Source organism: Suncus etruscus, chromosome 9 (genome assembly GCF_024139225.1).
Source record: "Suncus etruscus isolate mSunEtr1 chromosome 9, mSunEtr1.pri.cur, whole genome shotgun sequence".
NCBI classification, from domain to species: Eukaryota; Metazoa; Chordata; class Mammalia; order Eulipotyphla; family Soricidae; genus Suncus; species Suncus etruscus.
In genome coordinates, this window is record NC_064856.1 from 61,291,532 (window position 1) to 61,313,798 (window position 22,267).

At 38.8% G+C, this 22,267-nt stretch overlaps 1 protein-coding gene and 1 non-coding gene across 2 annotated transcripts in view; both read right to left on the minus strand.

Moving 5' to 3' along the window:
• Positions 1–22,267, minus strand: part of GALNT18 (polypeptide N-acetylgalactosaminyltransferase 18) — a 345,921-nt gene that overhangs the window by 212,030 nt on the left and 111,624 nt on the right. The window lies entirely within an intron of this gene.
• On the minus strand, positions 21,582–21,688 carry LOC126019830 (U6 spliceosomal RNA). The gene has a single exon (XR_007499451.1). It is a non-coding gene; the product is annotated as a U6 spliceosomal RNA (small nuclear RNA).

The window sequence follows — 22,267 nt, forward strand, 5'->3', positions numbered from 1 at the left end:
GAGTTTGTTCAGATCATTGCAAGGTGCAACTCTGTCTCTCCCTACGCCCAAAACACACACACATACACACACACACACACACACACACACACACACGGCTCATATTTCTGATATGAAGTGGCAATGAATAAGTCAAAAACAGAATCTGAACTTTCTTTTTTTTTTGTTTTGACTTTTAAGGTATACCTGATGTGGCTCAGGGATTACTCCCATTTCTATTTCAGAATCACTCCTGGCAAGGCTAAGGAGACCATATTGGGTGCCAGGAACAGAAGTCAGGTCAGCTGCATGCAAGGTAAGTGCTCAACCTACTGTGCTAAATTCTTCAATCGCTGAATCCAGATTTTCAAGCATATTTCCTGCTCTCAGTGCAAGTTCCTGAAGCAAGTACACTGAGCACCAGACCATGAAAATGGTTATGGTCCATATGACAGCTAGTGGGAATTAAGTGGTTATGAGCCATCAAAAATATGGGTCTGATTCTTGCTTAAGTCTACTACTCTCTGTGACATTGTATAAATTGTTCATCTACTCTAAACTTCAGAAGACTATGAGATAGGGCACATACAGTGCATAGTCTTGCATATGGCCAACACAGGTTCAATCCCAGGTATCCCATATGGTCCCTGATCCCTGATCCCTGGCAGGAAAGATCCCTGAGAACAAATCAAAACTCAAGCCTTTGGACATTTTCTGGGTATGGCCATAAAACAAACAAACAAAAAGCTTAAGCATCATTGCCCATGCATCAGAGACAATAACAATTATTTTATTGGGTATATTAGTTTACTGATGCAGCAATTTTACCTAAACATCATGGTATACAATGGTACCACTGTATTATCTGGATTCTAAAAGACAAAAATATGAAATGGGTCTCACTGAGCTAATGGCAAGGTTTCAGCTGGCTCTCTTCTGGACAAAGATCACATGTTCTGGCCCTCTGCAATTTCTACAAACCCTCCACATTCCTGGAGTCATGATCCTCTTCATCTTCAGAGTTCACCAAGGATGACTGTTTATATGGAATTGTTCTGGCTTTTTTTTAATCTCTCATTTTAATATAGAGCCTGTGTTTAGGAAAGAGAAAACTCAATGGCAGAAGAACATGATTTATAAGCAAATTGTGTGGTTCGATCTGCAACATTTCCCAGTCTCCTAAACAACACTGAAAATAACCACTGAGCCAGGAGTTGAACATGAGCACTGCAGGATGTGATCTTCCTAACAACAATAATAACAAAATAGGAAAAGAGTTAACAGTGGGCACATGCTGATAATCCAGAATAATTGAATCCATTAGATGATCCAAGGAGCAAACAATTCACCATTGCCACAGAAAGACAGATGTGTATATTTGGAGAGTAGAATATAAACATCTTTGGGAGCCATAATTCTTCCTAACCACAGCAAATGATACCCAGCACTTCCTAGGTGCTCTTTAATTGTTGGAATTTTAATATTTGAATCCAAATATAACCACCTCCTAATCTAGAGAAACAAAATGGAGCTAACACAAAATGGAGCTGCTCTACTTTATCCAGATTTTCTTTCTCTTAAGCCCAGTGATGGCCCATCAGGAATGAAAGATCCATATAAGAGAAAACTCTGAGCCCAGCTGATCACCTGAATTCCTAAAGCTGCATCAGAAAAGAACCCACTTCTACAAAGTATTATCATTAAGCTAAGTGAAGATGCTCCAAAATCAAAAAATAAAGCAATTTGGTAATGATAATCAAAGAAGTAGCTAGCATTTACAGGGTAGCCCCAAAAGAAAACTTGATGTTTGTGCTATTTCATCTCTCAGTAAAAGTTAACAACATTCATTTTTTCAGATTTTTAAAAATTACGTTATTTAAACACCATGGTTTACAAGATTATTCATTATACAGGGTTTTTTTTCATAGTTATAAAGTTGTTCATGATTGAGTTTCAGTCATACAATGTATAACACCCTTCACCTTTCCTGCCACCAATGTTCCTAGTTTCTATCTCACCCTCCCCCTTGCTCTCTCTCCTGCCTAATAACATAGGTGAGAGTTCAATGAGCGGCATCCACACTGGTAGAAAAAGCCTGCTATTAGCAGAGGGAAGAGAAAAGATATGGATCCCTAATTTCAAATGGTGCTAGAAGACAAAGAAGGGCACACCCAGTGATGCTTGGGTTACTCCTGGCTCAAAAATCCCTCCTGGCTCGGGGGGACCATATGTGCACCGGAGGAATCAAACCACAGTCCATCCTGGCTCAGCCACGCGCAAGGCAAACACCCTACCGCTGTGCCATTGCTCTAGCCCCTAGAAGACAATTTTAATACAAATAGTTAAAAACCTATTCATTTCAGCTGAACTTCACTGAGGCAAGAGATGTGGGAGAAGGATCTCTTCTGAGGAAAAAAATGCACATTTGTCTCCTTGCTACTGTCCATGCCAACAGCTAAACATGTGCCTATGCTAGTCAATAAACATGGGGCCTCCATTAGATGACTTTCCTAGAGAAGACATAAGATGAAGATCTTATTAGTATGGTGAAGATTGGAGATTAGACCTAGTATTTATGCCAGCTTATGCCAGGTATATACTAGTGATTATGACGCTGTTCATCTTGCATCAAATTTCATCTTTGTAAGAGGTTAACAATAATAAGTCTTAACCATACACCAGTTCCTAAGCACTGAGTATGATATATGCTAACTCTTGGTCCTTTCCTAAGGGGGTATATATTATTTCAATTCTATTTTATTATAAGAAACTAAGTTCCAGGGTATTTATGTTAAGCAACCTGTCTGACGTCACAACATATACATTGATTTGAAAACAGAACCTGGCTTCAGCTTCAAGGGTCCTAACTACTACTCTATATTTCCTTATAATATGACTTATTTTGTCAGTCATTGGAAATTAAATTTTTTATCTTTGTTGTGTGTGTGCACAATACACACATAAACAAATGTCTGGAATAGTAAACATCCTCTGAGTAAGTTAAATGGAGAGAGTTGGTGATGAGGATTTCCACAAAGTCTGGAGACCAAACAAAACTTCTATGCCCAAAACAGATGATAAGTGACTGTGAGCAAAGTTGTAAAGGAACACAAGTCCTCTGGGGACCACCCTGGACTTCCACTTCAGGGCCAGCCCAGCATGTATAACTAAGGAGTTTTGTGCTGCCTTTGGTCTATAAACACTGTACAGCCTGCTGTGCTGCCTGCTTTTCTCCAAAGAGCCCAAAGGGACTCACCGTGGACAGTAGGTAAATGTGCCTTATAATGTCCAAAACAGACCTAATGCAGTATTAATCTAAAATTCTAGGCCCTAAAGAGAAGTTCTGGTACATACTGGGGCCAGGAAATAGCAAAGGGGCACAGGACTGACATCCACAGAAGCAAAGAAGAGCACCAACCAAGGTCACATCTAGGAACCCAGCACGTGTACAGAGAAAAGTGGCCAGCTCATAATGGCCAGCTCATAATGGCCCATATGGGCCATTATCCCAGGGTAGGCAGAAGCCAGGTCTGGGAGGTCCAGTGACTTCTATACAGATTTCTGGTTGGGTGAGTGAGTGGGTTTCACATAGGAGACACTCAGCAGGCAGAAAAGTCACTGCCAACTAAAGCCATAAGCAGTGATGTTTATATGCATGAGCACCTGAGCACCATCCAGGCCTCCAAGCTCAGCTTCAAGCATGATCTAGTTACCAAATACAAAGAACAATTAATTCTGCCAGATGGGGGATGTATCAAAAACCTTCTCCCAAGGCATAACCAATTAAAGCCTGAGTGGGTTTTTTTATTTTTTTATTTTTTTTACATTTTTTTCCAATGGTTTCACTCAAAAAAGCAAACTGCAGGCTTTAGAGGCTCTTCCTGCTGAGGCATTTCTCTGTGTTTCCCAAAACAGATCTAAAACCTCTCGATGGACTTGGTTTTCATAAAGCTATATGCAGAGTCCGCTGATAGTCTCTATGCTTCAAAGCACTTGCTGGGTAGATTCGGCTACATATTCATTTAATCATTCAACACAATTTCGCTTTACCCCTTTACCCTGGAATCTGAGCCCCAGGAAGGCTGACAGTAGAGTGCTAGAGCAGCAGATTGCATGGACGAGCTGTTGTGACTGACACAATCTACAGCCACAGAAATAATCTGAAAGGGACTCTCAGAGGCACCCCTTACACCCCCCACTAACCAGCAGCTCACACTTGGCACCCATAGCTGAACCTGAGGAGCAAAGCCTGCCCATTACGGGCAATTCAAATCTACAGTACAAATAATGAAAAGCTCATCTCTCATAGAAGCAAAGAATACCTATGATTCATTTAGTATTGACTCACAATTTGATTTTTAAATTCTAAAATGAATAATGTGAGATGAGTTTTATTGGCTCAAGCAGAATTAATGAGTTAATGGGGGGAGGAGGAGAAGAAGCCCTCAGGGTAAGAGAAAATCGCTGCAAATTATATCCTGGTATCAGGCATGGATCAAGTTTTTCATCCAATGTGTCTCTGTGTCTGCCAGCTCAGTATACAGAGATGATTAGCCTCCTATTCATCCCACAAAGTCACATAAGAGGAATTTCTCGGACTTGACAGCATAAAAATAGTCATTTGTTTAAGTTTGGGAAGGATATCCTTCTATAGCTCTTCCCATCTTGAATCCCATGGAACCTCGAAAATATATTTCTAGTCTGCATCTGTCTCTAGTCACCTTACGTGAGATATATGACCATAGTCATGCTTTATAACCTGACATAAGGAAGCATGTCCAGAGCTGCCATGTCTAAAATAATCCAAATCCTCCTTGTACTCTCTAAAGCTCAGTGCCAACTCTCCATCTCTCCTGCAGCACTGAGTCCCACCCAGGCTCAGCGCCATGGGAGGCACCTTGCAGGTTGAATTGACTGTAGAGTCATGCCTCATAATTTGTCAGTCCCTTCTTCCCTTTGGCAGCTGCCACACACGTGTTTCTACACAGCCCAACCATATTTCAGCTGAGTTACAGGCCAGAGTTGACAGCAGCTTTTTTCCATTCTGTCAGCATTCACACCTTTCATCTTGGAGAATTCCACCGTGGCCTAGTCAGAGATGAATACAGCCCATGAAGCTATTATTCAAAGCTGGTCTAAGACAAATGCTCTCATTGGAGGGGAAATATCCTAATCTTGCAATCCTAGTCATGATCAGCTGGAAGTGTTACAAATCAATGCCTGTTTCTACCAAAGGAGAATGTAATAACCTGGAGTTATAAGCAAATCATGTGCTCTGGGTTGGAGCATATGAATGGAGCAACCCCCACATGAATCTTCAAGAGCACCTTGGTTTTGCCAAGGGAAGGGGAGTATGAGAAGTGTCTCAATAAACTTTGAAATTACATCTTAAATAAAAAATTGGATCTGGCCCCAGAGACGTGAATGGAAAGATATTAGAAATCAGGTCAGCAATTTTGTTAGCAATTTGAAGTTCTGATCTGAAGGCTTGAATGTGGGGTTTAGGACCTTAGACTTCAGACTCTGATGCATAAAAACAAACAAAAAAAAAACCCCACCAACTGATAAAAGAGGATGAAGATCAAGATTTAAAAAATTTTGACAAACATGATCAATTAAACAAAATTAAACATGCTTCTTTCCTGAAGCATTTCTCAGAGCTTTGGTGGTGCTAATGATGAGTATGAATCTCCAGCAGGAGCTTTGGTACACAAGCTTCCTCCAAATAAAAATTCATCTCCTGGAGAGAGATCATTCCTAGAAAGGAAGTTCCACAGATGGAAAACATATAACTTGATACATCTATCAGGTCATGAAACCAAGGAACCTAATAAAACAGGGGTAGGTATTCTCTCAAGAAAACTCCATTCTTAATCAGTTAGATCTATTTCTTCATTCACTTTGAAACAAAGGGGCCTGTGAAGAGTATATTTGAATAGGAGAGTAATTATAGTGATGACAGGATTCAGGTGCAACAGCCTGCACTAAAGTAGATGCAATATAGAAAATACCCAAGACTGTGTATTGGAACTAAAGTACAAAGGACAATGGTCAAAAACATCAACACAAAGCCTGCATTGAAAATTGTATGCCAAGTCACCAGCCTTCAAGTTCTTGTAAATTCCTAAGTTAGGGCAGCCAAAGCTACAATCAGACGAGTAGAAGGAGTTTCCCAGAGGTCTCTCAGTTCTGGAAACTTCCAAGAACATGTCACAACAGAAAGGAAGGCATAATAACAGATTGAAACCAAGAAAGAGGTAAATGTATTTTTCCAGCCATCCTTCCACACTTCCTCTAAGACTGTCATTTGACTATGTGCCAGGTATTTTGCAAAGTGTGTCCCATCCATTCTTTCATGATCTTTTATTCATAATCATAAGAGGCATATGCTGTCATTTTCCCTGTCTCATTGTTAAGACTCAGGAAATTTGAGTAACATGTCAAAGGAGACACACAGCAAGAAGAGCTAGAAGCTCTCATCCATTTGTTGAATGAATGGACAAATGGATAATTGAATGAATAAATATGAAGAAAGGGTGTCTGCAAATACTTTTTCATATGATTTAAGAGTTGATTTAGAATGTAGTAATAGAGTGTTGACAAGCTGCTAACCTCATTTATTACTAGAAAGTCATTCTTAGAAAAGGGCAGGCCCTATTTTTGTCATTCACCCAGTAACAAGAAACCTGGAATCTCACTGCTTATCAGCAACAGTCCAGAGGGCATGACACCTTCACCCACATTTCATTGGGCCACTTAACATTTCATTAACACATTATTACAGTAACATGTTCAACCTATGCAAAAAAGGGAAGAGCTGAAAACAAAAGTTATTTCCTGATCCCTGACAGAGTTCACCTCAATAAAAGGGCCATGTGCTCAAAGACATCCGAGGGGTTCCCTGGCCCAGTAGACATGGCCTTCAGTAAGAGAGCTCTACAGAAGCAAAAAAAAAAAAAAAAGCTTGGTTAATGCATGACTTGCTTAAGAAGAGATGTATTAAAAGTGCTTCTATTGTGATAGTAATGCTGGTTAGTAACAGTAATTGTAGTTGTAGTCAACGAAGATTAAATGGAAGTATGCCAAAATGTTTTCTCTGGTAAACTGTTATATTCCTCTTCACAATTTCCCATGTCTTTTAAATTTTTGACAATGTCATAAATAATATTTCACAAAAACAGAGAAAATTGTGCTCATGGTTGAGTCAACGGATGCTGCTGACTAGTTATCACTTTTAGAATCTTTGCTCAATTCACATGTGGAACTGCTTCTCTCTATGGTCACTCTGCAAGACAGCTGGTACCCAGATTTAAAATGGCTGATTACATTCCCTATGAGAACTCAAATTATAGCCCAGGTTTTTGACCCAATATTACAGCCCCTCCTCTGTCAAGCCAGGTACAGTCAGAAAACCTGTATGCAGCAAGCACAAGTCCATGAGCCACCAGCAGTATGGAACCCCCACTTCGATCACAATCCTGCCTTCTACTTTGCAAACTAATGACAACTAAAGCCTTTTCACTCATATGTTCTAAACTCCTCTAAGGTCTTCTCCTCACTGGTTGCAATCAGCATCCTCTAATCAACAATGGGAACACCCCCACCCAGACCAAGGCATTCTTTTCATAAAAGGCCCCTATGTTTTGTCTGTTTCATCTCAGCTCCCCTTTCTTCTCCCAACTGTCTTTTATGGACTAGGCACTGTTTTCCTGTTCTGCCCTCTTTTGCTTGGATTCTCTTTTGGAACATGCTTATTATAGTGACTCTGTTCCAGCCATGACCACCAAGAAGCACACTCCACCCAAACTCTGTTTGGTCTCACTCAGAGCTCCAACTCTTTTCCCCAGAAGGACCTAGAACTCTGATCCACTGGTTAGTACTCTTCATGTTGGAATTGTAGGGTTCATGGGAAGTGTGTGCAGGGGGCTGGGGAAGGCGCACATTCAGAGACTATTTAACCATCAGATACTTGCTGAATCTTGGTGGCAGTTTCAGACAAATAGAGCAGCTGCAAGTGCCTAACCTAAACAAATCAGGCTACAAATAACTAAGAGATTAAGACTCAAACCTAGAGAGACTACAGAAAAAGGAACAATGAAGGCTGAGCATGGTTACAGGCCAAGCATGGTTGAAACTTGGCACTTCTACCACATTTCTCAGTTCTCAACTCATTCTCTTCTACAAAAAGACTAAATTGGCAGTGATATAAAGGATCCCAAAGCAAGTAGAACAGAATTTGGAGTCCACAGAAAAGAAATTCACAATGCAGGGTTATAGATAAGTAGAAATCCAGGCAGATAGAATTCCTACAAAGCACTTCCAGGATGGTGGCCTCCCAGTTGTCCACAACAATGATGATAGACATAGTCTTAACCTCTCCAAGATCCTATTTCCTCCAGGATAAAAGCATGACAGTAGATGTGAGGGAGATAGGTAGGGGATAAAATATTTGCCTTGCATGTGACTAAAACAGCTTCAGATTCCCAGAATCAAAATGGTCCTCTGAACACCACAAGGGACCACATAATGCTGGGAATAGCTCCAGATCACTGCTAGATGTAGCCTCCACCCCCCACCCCGTGACAGTAACACCTCCAGAGGCTTAACTCAGTAATTACATTAAAAAGTACCTACTCTAGGGGCCAGAGAGATAGCACAGAGGTAGGGCGTTTGTTTGCCTTGCACACAGCTGATCCAGGATGAACGGTGGTTGGAATCTCGGCATCCCATATGGTCCCCCGTGCCTGCCAGAGCAATTTCTGAGTAGAGTCAGGAGTACTGCCGGGTGTGATCCACAAACCAAAAAAAAAAAAAAAAAAAAATCTAGTGGCAATGTCTGAAAGTATTTTAAGTTGTCTCCTCTGGTGAGGGTGAGGAACAGAGTATTGGCATCAGTGGGGAAGCCAGAGGCCAGGGAGGATGTTGCAAACCATTCTATAATGAGCAGGTACATCCAGAAGGGAGAAGTTAGAATTCATTCCTGAGTTACTCCCTGACTCAACAGACATGGGTTTCCTGGGTGCCCACTATCCTAATGGTCTCTCTTGGAGCAAAAGCATCAGCATTACATGTTTTCAGCCTTGTAACTATTAAATTAATACATTAATGGGAATAAATAAGATGTCACAGAGCACATGTTTAAAACTCACAGAATCTTAGATCTAACCAAACTCATGTGAAATAATGAAAATACCCACTTCATAAAAGCAATTATTTGTCTACTATGCGAGCATTCTTTATGAAGGCATCAGAGATGATTCCTGGGGTTTCTAAAGTGCACGATTTTTCAAAAATGTTTCACTTTCATGAACACACTATTTCAAGACATGTCCTACCTATATTATATGTCTTCCAGAGAGAAGCCCTGAAGTGAAGCCACTTATTTCTTATTGCTAAAGTCAATAAAGCCTCTTTCTTCCTTGCCCAAGCATGAGCAAACACAGGGCAAAGTGCTTTCAGAACTGGGAGGAAATAACATTGGTGTCTTTGATCAGTATTAGTGTCATAATTTCCAAGTTTCTAAGGGGCTGAGTGAATAGGCTTTACTTTGTGTTTCTGGATCACAGTGGTTAGCTGCCTGTCCTTTTCCCACTTGCTGAACCTCTAGTCTGGGGAGGTAAAAACAGCCCAGAAAAATCTGATGAGGTCTTGTTCCTGAAATTGTGCTTCTCTCTACCACTTTGCTCCTCTCAGCCTTCCATCGTGGCCAGATCCTCAGTAGAAACCTCTGACCAAATGGCTGCAGCTGGAAAATTAGCCAAGAAGGTACCTTCCATCTTGTCAAATGCTTGTCTGACCCAAAGGCAGCAATCTGCACAAACACACCACAGTTCTGAGTACTCAGCCTGTTAGAGGATAAAATGCCTTCTGAGCTCTGTGCAATACCTTTAAAAAGCCAGGCTCAGAAGGCATAAATAAAATGTTTCTCTAAAATAAGGTGTGGCTTGCAGAATTTATGTGCTCCTAGTTCTCCTGGCAAACAGTCTTAAACCAATAAGACCTAACATTCCTTCCTTCATTTCTGTGAACTCTCTGACTCAGTTCCAAAGACTGGGTAAAAGGTGGGTCTGGGATGTTCCCAGGCCAGTTGGATGGGCTAAAAGGCAGAAGGGAGTGTTCTTTGCCTTTGAGAGGCCTGTGTTGATAAGCCCGAGGCTACAAAAAGGCTGCTTTGGAGAAAGTCAGGAGGCTTATTCCTCACTCCCCGGGCTTCAAGGGAAAGGAAAACAGGTCTAGAGAGCCAGGAAAAGAATAAGGAAGCAAAGTCATCTGCAGGAACTGCCTGAACAGAGAAACCAGATGTGGGTTGGTGTCAGCAGTAGGGCCAGAAGGCCCTCTGCATGCATAATGCATCCATTGTGGCTCTGTTTATGTGTCTGTTTTTAAGGTTAATGGTTTGTTTGTTTGATCAAAGCCTCCTCCCCTCATCACTTCTGTTAGCACATGAGCAGGAGGCTGGGTATGAAATGCAAACATCTTCATTTGGCAGACACTGAGTTTGCTAAATGAGCCTTCCAGCTGCAGATAAGTTGCAACATTCTAAATAAGTTGCCAGTCAAAAGGGAGAGGTTTGCTGCTGTCTCAGTCTTACTAGTCTCTAGCTCTTAAGTCTGCACCTTCTAGTTCAGCTCTATTCCTGGAGATGGAAGCTGAGCCACTTATTCCTTTACTTTGTTCTAAGCCAATGAACACCCCTATGGGCTTAGACTCTGGTCTCCATCAAATTGTTTGCAATATATCTGACAAGCAGACGACTATATGAGGTCCCTACACACCAACAGTAGACAAATTCTAAAAATGTGCAATACTAAATACTAAACATGCTTTAGCAAAAAAAAAAATGACAATTTTGCCCAAAGTATTATACAGATTCAATGCAGCTCCTAGAAAAATACCAATGACATTTTTTAAGACATAGCTCAAATGCTCTTGAAATTTATATGGAAGATTATCCTTTCCCCCAGCTCCAAATAATCAAAGCAATCCTAGAAAAAAAGAAGATGGGAGGTTTCTCTTTACTCAGCTTTAAACTGCATTTTAAGTCCTGGCACTAAAACCAGCATGATATTGGAATAAGAATAGACTCTCCAACCTATGGAATAAAACTGGGAACCCAAAAACAGGTACTCGAGTATATGGACAATTAATTTTTGATATAGGAATAAAAAGTATGAAGTGGATCAAGAAAAGCCTCTTCAATAAAAGGTGTTAAGACAACTGGTTGGTCACTGGTAAAAAAAATAAATAAATGCAGATCCCTTCCTAATTCCACAAAAGTTAATTAAAAATGAACTGAAGACCTCAATATCTGACCTGAATAGATATATTGTATTATTGTATCAAGGAAAACACAAGTAGAAGCCTCATAACATTGATGTTAAGGGTATTTTCAATGCTTCAAATCTATTGACCAAACAAATGGAAACAAAGTTAAAAAAACGGCATCAAATCAAAATATGAAGATTCTGCACTACAAAAGAAATGAGGATCAGAATATAAAGACACCCCACAAACTAGGAGAGAATATTTGTCCACCACTTATCTTACAAAGGGTTAATATCCAAGATATATGAAGCACTGATGGAACTTTGCAAGGAAAAAACAAAAACAAAAATACATCAAAAACTGGGTGGGAGTGGCGAACAGATAGATACTCAAAGAAGACATGCAGATGGCCAAAAGCTATATAAAAATACTTTACAATACTATCATCAGGAAAATGCAAATAAAAGCAACAATAAAATTTCATCTCACGCCAAAGAGATTGGCACAGATCACAAAAAACACAACCAGTATTGACATAAATGTGGGGGGCGGGAGGAAGAAATCCTCACTCATTGCTGATGCAAATGTCAGTTGGTCCAGACCTTTTGGAAAATAATACAACATGCCTCAAATATTGATCTTTAATTATTCAGCATTTCCACTTGGCATCTACTCAAAGAGCCAAAAAAACATATACAGAAAAGACATTCATACTTCTATGTTCATTGCAGCACTATTCAAAATAGCCAAAATCTGGAAATACATCTGATAAATAGATAAACCATGACATATACATAATAGAATATTACTTGGCTATAAGAAAAGATAAAATCATACAGTTTCCTCTATCTGAATGGATCTGAAGAGTATCATATGTTGAGTGAAGTTACTCAGAAGAGAGACAATTACATAATGATCACTCATATGTGTGGGATAAAAAAATATATAGCAAGTGAATAACAAATCTCCAAAAGCAGAAGAAACCAAGGAACTGTTCTTCAGTAGGAAGCTACCACAGGGAAGGAACTGGGGTGGAGGAGAATAGGGGGTGAATGGGACAATGGTAGAGGGAATGGTGGAATGGATGATGTGGTACTGGGTTGTGTTATGCATAAAACCCTACCATTAACATTATAAACCATATTGTGTAAATAAAATTTAAAAAGAAAAGTGGTCAACTCCTATCTTGAGTCAGCCACTTCTCCTCTAAGTCTCCTCATAAGTCTTCCTTGAACAATGTAATGCTGATTTCCAGCAACATCCACTTATTTTATTTTTTGATATTATCTTAAAGTTTTGTTGATTTTTGTTCATTTTTGTGGGGGTTACCAAAAGCTAGTACAAGGCATTTGCCTTGAATGCAGCCCACATAGGTTCTATCCCCAGTACTCCATATGGTCTCCTAAGCAGTGTCAGGAGTATTGCCTGAGTACAGAGACAGGAGTAATTCCTGAGCAATGCTGCTATGATTACAAAACCAAAAATAAAAGCAAAAAATACAGCCCAACTTTTTTTTCCTTATCTTTAAAAAAATTATTTGAACTGGGTTCTTCTCTTTTCTAGCCTAACTTCAAAGCGGTTTGACATATAGAGGGGGGGAAAATGCTTTATTTTCTAACAAGTTCTATTTTCAAGTGAGTCTCTGTTGGCAGAGTTTGGGTCCCCAGAGCCTGCATATAGTGGTTGCTCAGTAAATATGTGTTGGATAGATGTATGATAGCATTAGAACCTGTCATAGTTGACAGGTACAGGGCAAAGACAGGGATAATGAGGTCGCAGAAGAAACAACAAAGCAAAGGTCTCTTTGCTTGATAATTATGTCTATCTGAACTAGATAGGCTCAGGTCTACTGCGGATTCACTGAAGTTTTGTTGAGTATCAGGTGTATCTATTCTGCTTTCAGACATGATTATATGGTATTTATTCAGAGAAAAAGGTACCACAAGTCAATCAAGTGATGATATGATTTAATAAACATTTATTAAAAATCTACTATATGCCTACACTATGCCAGACAGGAACTTACTGAGTTTCAGTTACATAGTAGGTATTCAGTTCTCCCTTAATGACTCAGAGATAAATCAGTCACCTTTGATGACTACAAGGAGCTTCCAGGATAAAGAAAGATAAAGGCACACTGAAACTGTAATATTAAAGCATTGAAGTGTGGTGACCTAGATAGGGACAAGAGTCATGGAAACAGAAAAGGAGGCAAAGTTAATAAGGAATATTACACTGAGATGATGAAATTTGAAGAATGAGTGGGATACACTGATGTCTGCTGTGATTAGTCAAGGGCTAGAGGTTTGATATGAATGTCAAGCCTGAATTAAAATGAGGACACAGTAAAGTGAAGGCCATATTGAACAAATGGTGGTGAGTTACCACCTCTTGTATATAATAACTGCTGGGAATGTCATGAAGATGTGATACATGCCAGTACTAACTACTCCTGTGTTCACATGGAACATAGTAATTAATAAGAATATCCTACCAGATTCATTCAGAAACATTCTATGATTCTGTTCAACAGTAAGTTCTAGACCACATAGGAATTGGTGTCATCTTAGATGATGGTTCAGATTCCATCATTTCAACCATTAGACTCTGACAGGCCCTAAAACTGTTATCTCTAACATTTCCATTACCTGCCTCCTCATAAAAGTCAAAACTACTCATTCTGATTTGATATCAAATGTATAGCCTCCTGAAATTTTTGCTTTCTCCTCCATTAATCTAGTAAACCTGCTTTTTCTCCTTCTTCAGTGCCTTCACTTTCTGTTTCCCAGTTTCAGATACAGCTTTCTCCACAGTAGGAATTCTAGGTCAGGCCATACTGTTGTAACTTAGAATAAGAGAAGTCAGCAATCCCACATGTACTGAAATGAATCATTCAAACCCTTCCTTAGCCCTGCAGACTTTCACATATAAAAAAACAGTTCAGTTTTGGGGGACAAAATTATGAATTAGTGAGTCCTTCTACAGTCATAGCATAGCAAATTGTAATGCTCAGAACCATCTAGTTTATTTAGTCTTCAAGAGCCTTTGTAAACAAAGGCTTAGCTGAAGAATGGTGTAGAAACATTAAGCTAAAATAAAATTTAGAATTTATCTATTGATTTTTAAAAGAGCTATGTCCCCAGTTCCAGTACACAGCACTTCTAGCACTTCTGGCATATAAAATGTACAATCAACAAACACACCCCATTAATTTCATATGGATTTGCTATATATTAATAATAAAGCCATTTACATGTTCTGTGAAAGAAAATATCTAATAGGGGGGTCAGTGCACATATGATCTTTTTTGCTATTGCTGAATAACTTTATAAAGCAAATATAATCAGACATGAATCTAATTTCTCTGTCTAAACTCTATATAGATAACTACTTGCTTTTGTAAGAAAACCCTGGAAAAGAGACAATGATGATCAATCCATTCTTAATTCCAGCATTTGGAACAAAAGGTGATTCCCCTAAAGAATGTTCCTGTCTTGGGCTCTAGCATCCTGGAGAAGGGCCAGTCAGGGCCACATTTGGCACCATTAACTCTTGGCATTGCTGTTTTCTAGTGGAAAGTAAAACATTTGTCTTAAATTAAAAATTAACTAGCAGAAAGAACTATGCTATTAGAAAAGTGAACACAGGTGAATATTGTTTCAGGCAAGCCTTCTATAGATACCAAGCAGACAAAACGTTGTGTCAATGGTTAAGAAAATGCTCAGGAAGGACCGGAGAGATAGCATGGAGGTAAGGTGTTTGCCTTGCATGCAGAAGGTCATGGTTCGAACCCCGGCATCCCATATCGTCCCCAAGCCTGCCAGGAGTAACCCCTGAGAACTGCTGGGTGTGACCCAAAAACCAAAAGAAAAATAATGCTCAGGAGTCTGAGGTCAGCCATGCTTATTTACTGGTTGGTGCAGCTCTCTAGTGTCCTAAAAGACTTTTAGTTATAGAGACAGCACAGAACAGGTCATATTAGTGGCCACAGGTCTTCTATCAAGTAGAAAACTCTTGTCTCTTTTCAGATCATGCTTTTGCTTCTCCATGTTCCATAGCTGGTGCTCCAAGCTAGGAAGATTTCAGGACATAGTCCTGCAGGGAAAATTCCAATGGTAAAGTATCTGCAAATAGTCTGGCAGAGGCAGCCCCAAATATATAGCGTTGACATTACTCCTTGTGGACACCAGTTTCTAGTTAATTGCCAATAAGCTGATTAGCCTTATAATGTGGAAATTTTCTTCCTTTTAGACATATTTAATTTTTTCAAAGACAAGGGTAAATCATTGAAATAAACATTTCTGAAAGGAATTGATGAGATAGTATAATTAAGAGTTTGCCTTACATGCAGCCCTTCCCAATTTGATCCTTAGCACCCCTTTTTGGTCTCCAAACAGTGCCAAGGGTGATCCTTGAGCAAAGAGCCAAGAGTGATCCCTACCATCACTGGGTGTGGCCACAAACAAAACAAAACCAAAACACACTTATGAAAGAAGTATTTAATGCTGAGAAGCATTTAATGTTCAATGAAAGGTTAACAATGTCCCACTTCCTACTTTTACCCTCTCCCCACTTATTAGTCTCTGTGTGTGTGAGTGTGTGTGTGTGTGTGTGTGTGTGTGTGTGTGTGTGTGTGTGTGTGTGTGTGCTAACTACCCTGAAAGAGTGCCCTTCTCCACCCTAACTCCTAGAGCTTCCACTCTCTGTAGGCAACTACTTACAACTCCTTTAGTTTTGGGTAAAGATTGCCTTATACCAATTTTAATTTCTGTTCTATTTTATTCATTATCTGCTGAGTTCCCCCAATAACAACCTAGGTCTAATAGTCACAAACATACTCTGCCTTCCCTCCCATCCATTTCTGAAAATTACCCTATTCCATACCTATACTCAGTAGTTGAGGTAGATACAGAAATTCAAGTTAGAAACCATTGCCTTCAGAACATTGAATGTATTGCTCTGTCCTTTTCTAGCTTTCAGCACTGATTTTGAGTCATTTGAAGCCATTATGGTTTTGAATCCTTTGTCTTTACTCCTATGGGGTTTTACAGGGATGTCACTGTGTCCACAGTGTTCTAGAAATTCACCTGTCTGCCTAGATAAGGGTTTATTTTCATTCACAGAGAGAAGCATATGCTGAGCCCTTTCAATCCTGACAAGTGCTTCAGTTATGGAAATTTGCTGGCATTACTCTGTGAGTTTCTCCCTTCATGTCCATCCTTTCTTTCTGTCTGGAACATCTATTTTTCAGATGTCGGACCTCTAGTGCTGAGGCTCTAATTACCCTGCCTTTTCTCTCCTACTCAGATCTCTTTGTCTTTTATCTTGTCTCTACTTTCTAAAAGATAATCTCAATTTTAGTTTCTGACAAATTCGTTGTTTCAATTTTTGCTAACATGTTCACTCTCAGACACTTCGCTTGTGATATTTTTAAAAGCATCTCCTTCCCTGAATACAATTTTTCCTTCTGCTCTGAGGGTATTTTAAGATCATTTTAATTTTATTTATTTATGAATTGTTTTTTGGGTCACACAAAGCAATGATCAATCAGGCTACTCCTAGCTCTGCACTCAGGAATTATTCCTAGCAGTGCTCAGGATGCCAAGGATTAGATATTTGTTGGCCACATGCAAGGCATTATAGCATATCTGCTATGTTTATTGTTCCAGCTTTTTAAGACAATTTTTATCTTATAAATTATGTGTTCCCAGTGGATTGCTTTTTCTTGGTAGTTTTATGTCTCCTGTCATTCATTTTTGAACACTCAATGACTCTTGATTATCACTACTTAATGTACTTAATGTTGGGGCACAAAAGACTTCAAAAACACTGTGAGTGGCTTTGTATTTCACTGTAATCTGACATTTTTAGGAAAATTAGTTCTTATGAATACATTTTTATTATTTTTTGAAATGAAGTTCCTCCCCACAAAAACCCTATCATTTAAGTAGAATATAAAAATCTGGCCCAGCCCTACTGTTAAAGCCAGGTAAAATATGATGGCAAGGGACAGCTCTGTAATCAGTGAGAAGGCACACCTAATTCTGTCATTTTCAGGATGTGACACCATGGTGGTAGCTCACTGTGGGCTATGTGTTCTCAGCTAAATAACCTGGTTTACTTCCCAGAAAGAATATAGACCTTCAACTTGGCCAGTAGGCCAAGTTGGCAGCACCAAACTCCAGTAAGTCAAAAGAAAACTGGAGGCTCTACCTACACCTTAGGTTGACTTCAAACCAATCTGCCTTTCAGCCCTGACCAAAATCATACTCTTCACCTGTTCCAAAGGAAACACAGAGATGACCAGGACACATCCACAGTACAGTCAGGAGTCTGAGAAGGGGATGAGAATGAAACCATGATGAAACTGGCAGTCACACAAAGAGCAAAGATGTTTTGGAGGAATCTGAATTAAAGAAATAGTTCCATGTTTGAAACTAGATAAGAACTTTGGTGGACAAGACCATAATATAGAAAAAACAGTGATGGAGTTTGAAAGATTATTCATATATTAGGACCAAGTGAAGAGGACTTTCTAGTAAGTATGGCAATAATATAATAGATAGGGTGCTTGCCTTACAGGTAGCCAACATGGGTTCAATCCTCAGCAATCCATATGGTCCCCAGAAACTACCAGAGTAATTCTTGGGTGCAAAACAAGAAGAAATCCCTGAGTATCACTGATGTGCCTCCCCTCCAAAAAAGATTCTCCAGGTTCTGCTACTTTCTGATTCCTGAGATACTGTCTCCAACACTGAGTTCTCTAGTCTCATTCATAGAGAACCCCCTGAAGATTGTTGACAAATAGCCATGCTTTGGAGAAAGGGGAATGATGGAATACACAAAATACAGAATTTGCAAGTGTTGAGAGCACAGAGCTCATCTCCTTCAAACTTTCAGATCCCTATACCATGGTGCGTCTACCTTCTGTGCCTTGAACTTTAGCCCTGTACATTATTTGCAATTCCAAGAAAATAGCACTTTCAGAGTTAATTCTAACTTGTGTCTTCTGTCTGTATGACTGCCTAAACTTCCCTTTTTTATTGTTTGGAGGCCACACCAAGTGCTACTTAGGGGTTATTTATTCCTGGCTCTGACTCAGGAATTAATCCTAGTGGCACTTAGGGAAGCATATGGGATGCCACAGATCAAACTCATGTTGGCTGGGTATAAGGAGATCATTCTAACTGTTGTACTATCCCTAGGGCCTCGAAATTTCCTTAAATAAGTAGGAAAGCACATGCAGATTTGCTTAAGAGATCAAAAGTAGGGAGAATGATAGCTCAATGACTAGAATGCTTACTTTGCATGAGGAACTTCAGGCTCAATACCAAGCCCCAAATGGTCCCCTAACACTGCTGGAAGTAGCCCCTAAAAAACCCACCAAGTTGACATTCCCCTCACAATTAAAATACACACACATACACACATATATACATATATACCAGGCATATATGCCCAAAAGGATGACTAGTACCACAAAAGTTTGAAATAAAACAAGTTTAATAGTCATACTGTCAGAGTTTAAATCTTTATTCTGTATTTTTCTCTAGCTGTAGAAAATTACTTAGCCTTTTGAGCCTCAGATTCTGTACTTTTAAGATGTAAAAAACAATGCTCACTTCTTGAATTTTTTCTGAAAATTTTATATAACTCCAAAACACCAAATGCAATATATGGCAAACAAGGAAGAGTCACCAGTAGTAAAAGTAGCAGTAATTGATAGTAGTAGTACTAGTTTTAGTAACGAACTATGCAGTTGTTTAGACACATGCCTTTCTTTTCTTTTCTGGTTTTTGGTTTTTGCCACACCTGGTGACACTCGGGTTACTCCTGGCTCTGCACTCAGAAATAGCTCCTGGCTTGGGGGACCATATGGGACGCTGGGGGATTGAACCACATTCCGTCCTAGGTCAACCATGTGTAAGGCAAACACCCTACTTCTGAGCCACTGCTCTGGCCCCAGGACACATGCCTTTTCTGATTTTATTAGTTTCTACATTGCTGAATCTATCATCTACCTGCCTCAAATCTATGGGGGGGAGGAGAACTGCATATCCATACAACAGCTACACTCATCTCTAGGTATTATCTATAGGTATAACATTTGTAAACAACTAAATTACCAAGGGTGAGCCCTAAGCACTGATGGACATGACAAAAAACAACAAAAGAAGGAAAAAAAAAAGACCAAGCATTTCAAATTCTCTAAAAGCAGTTCTTTGTTTTATATGTAGATATATTCATTGAATTTTAGTTCACAGAATTGATAAAGAAACACAACTGATACATTTTTCCTAGTATAAGACAGCAAAAATTTTAAAGTTGTAGTTGGAAATTTAAACTTGAGGAACCTGAATTTTTAACTGATTAATTTAAATGTAATTACTATAGAATTCAATACAAGCCAAATACCAGGACTCAAGGCTCAAGTTGTTTTTATTTTTTAAATTTGATTAGTGACACCTATTGGTAATATGTGGCATGGCAACTTAGCTCTATTGAACACTAAGATAGTACAGCAACAATTTTAGCTGCATAGTTATTAAGTATATAGATAGAGAGGGAAAGATTACAGACCATCAAGCAGGGCAGAACACAATACTTTAGAAAAGATAAATTGAAGCAAACAATAAAGGAGCAAATCATGTAACCAGGAGAACATCTGAAAAGTCCTGAAATACTTGTACAAATACTCTGGACTACAAAATCCTTCCCTTAGCAAACATTTAACCTCAAACTGTTAGAGATCGTTATACCTATTTTTTGCTATGGAAATAACTATATAAATAAAATAAAATACTAGCATTTACTTTTTAGAAAAACTATAGCATATATTTTATTTCTTAAGCAAGGGATATACATCCTTGATTCCAAGTAGTTTTCCAAGATGTGAAATCCATTTCGCCCAATCAACATCATCATTCTAAGCATATACACTGTCACACAGTTATACAAGCCTTCTTACTTTAAGACAATGAACAAAAGTCAAAGCTATAGAAAGGCTGAGAAAGTAGCATAGCAAATATGTAAACAGCCTTCCCTCTTTTAGATTCATATTTATTAACCTCTTTCTAAATTTTAGCCTTGTCTCTGTTTTTTTCTGTCGCCTCTAAATGATCATCAGATATAACCTATATCTTAAGCATTTATTTAAAATATATTTAGGGGATATTGAAAGGGATGTATATATACATAAGATATACTTATCATAATCCAAAAGTTAACATTGAAAGAAATTAATATATCTCATTTGCTCAAAAGTTTCCCCTTCCCTAGTAAAATGCTTTCTAGTTCTCTGTTTTTCTAATTCATAACTGAGTCACAGAAGATTTGCAACTGGTTACCATATTTTTGGTCTCCCTTAGTCTAGAACAATCATCTGTGTGGGTACTCAGATACATTCACACATATTTTTATCTTTTTGGTCTACTGACATATTTAGACTCTCTGTTGTTTGATTTGAGGGCAGTGTAAATATATTTGACCAATCTATTTATTATATTCAAGACAAGTATCTTTGACTTGTATATACATAATGTACTTTTCTCATTGCTTACCATCAAAAGACACATCTGTCTCATTGTTGGTGATACTAATTGTGATCACATAATTAAGGGCGTGTACCATATTTCTCCATCGCAAAATTACACTGTTTTATAGTAATTACTGAGCAATGTCTAGGTTGTTACTCTGGGTCATATGAGTATCAGTTCCCCAAACTGTTGTTGTTTTTTAATCACTACAATGATCGTGATCTCTCCCTAACACATCTGAGCAGTAATGGGAGAAAGGAGGCATGTCTTCATTCATTGCACTATCTCTGTAAATTCCATTTGGCACTGGTTAATGATAATGAAGCCCTTGGCACTTTTTTCCTAGAGATGCATTTACAGGATAGAACTCCATTTAAAAAATGCGTTACACCCAAGCACAGTGAAAGCAATTACCAATACTCAATTACTCAGGCATCCCTTCATCCCTGTAGATACACTTAAATGCAGTGCAGGGGTGTTTTTAAATATCTTGAAGGTGAAAATTTGTCTACAATAACAAAGTTCAGAAGCTTTCAGTGGTAGCTGGATACTACAGTGGGTAAAGCACTTAACTTGCTTGTGGTCAATTTGGATTCAAACGCCAGGAAGAAAATAGAAAAATAGAGACAAAAGGAGAAAGAAGACAGAAGAATGGGGAGATGAAGAAAAAAAGGAGAAAGAGAAGAAGGAGAAGGAAGAGGAAGAGGAGGAGAAGAGAACTGAGATTCTCTCTTCCTTTGAGGCACTGCCCTAAGCATCTTCCTCTCTCATATTTTTGTCGTGAATGTCCTAATCTTTTTTTTTAATATGGAACACTTCACGAATTTGCGTGTCATCCTTGCGCAAGGGTCATGCTAATATTCTCTGTATCGTTCCAATTTTAGTATATGTGCTGCCGAAGCGAGTACGAATGTTCTAATCTTTATCCTAGAATTTATACACTTTGGATGTCAAGAACAATGTTTTCATCAGCATTTGCTGAAAATAAAATTTCTCACTATGTGAATTTTTAATCTGTGACAACTGGTACACTTAGTCTTTCTATGTTCTCTGTCTATATTATCTTTCCTGAAGACTGAAATCAGGGTTGTGATAACTGAACAATGGGCATTGGGAATATGTTCAGGACTCAATACAGCTGGAGCAGCAAAATATTCTTGAGTTATCTTGATAGTCTCTTAAAAGATATGCATTAAGTTGCTATCATGAGGAAAAAATTATACTGTGTATTCTAAAAATTAGAACTGTATAATGCTGGTATTTCTCATATTTACAAGTTAATATATTTATACTTTAAATTGTATATAGAGAGGAGAGGAAAGCATATAATTCTTATGATCTTCAAATAGATTAACCTAGCATTGGTTGAAAACAAGGATAAAAGTAACATTATTTCTTCCCTTGCCGCAGGCCCAGCACAATGCATTATGCAAGGCAACCACTCAATAAGCAGTCACTGAATAACAGAGAAAACTGGGAAATACACC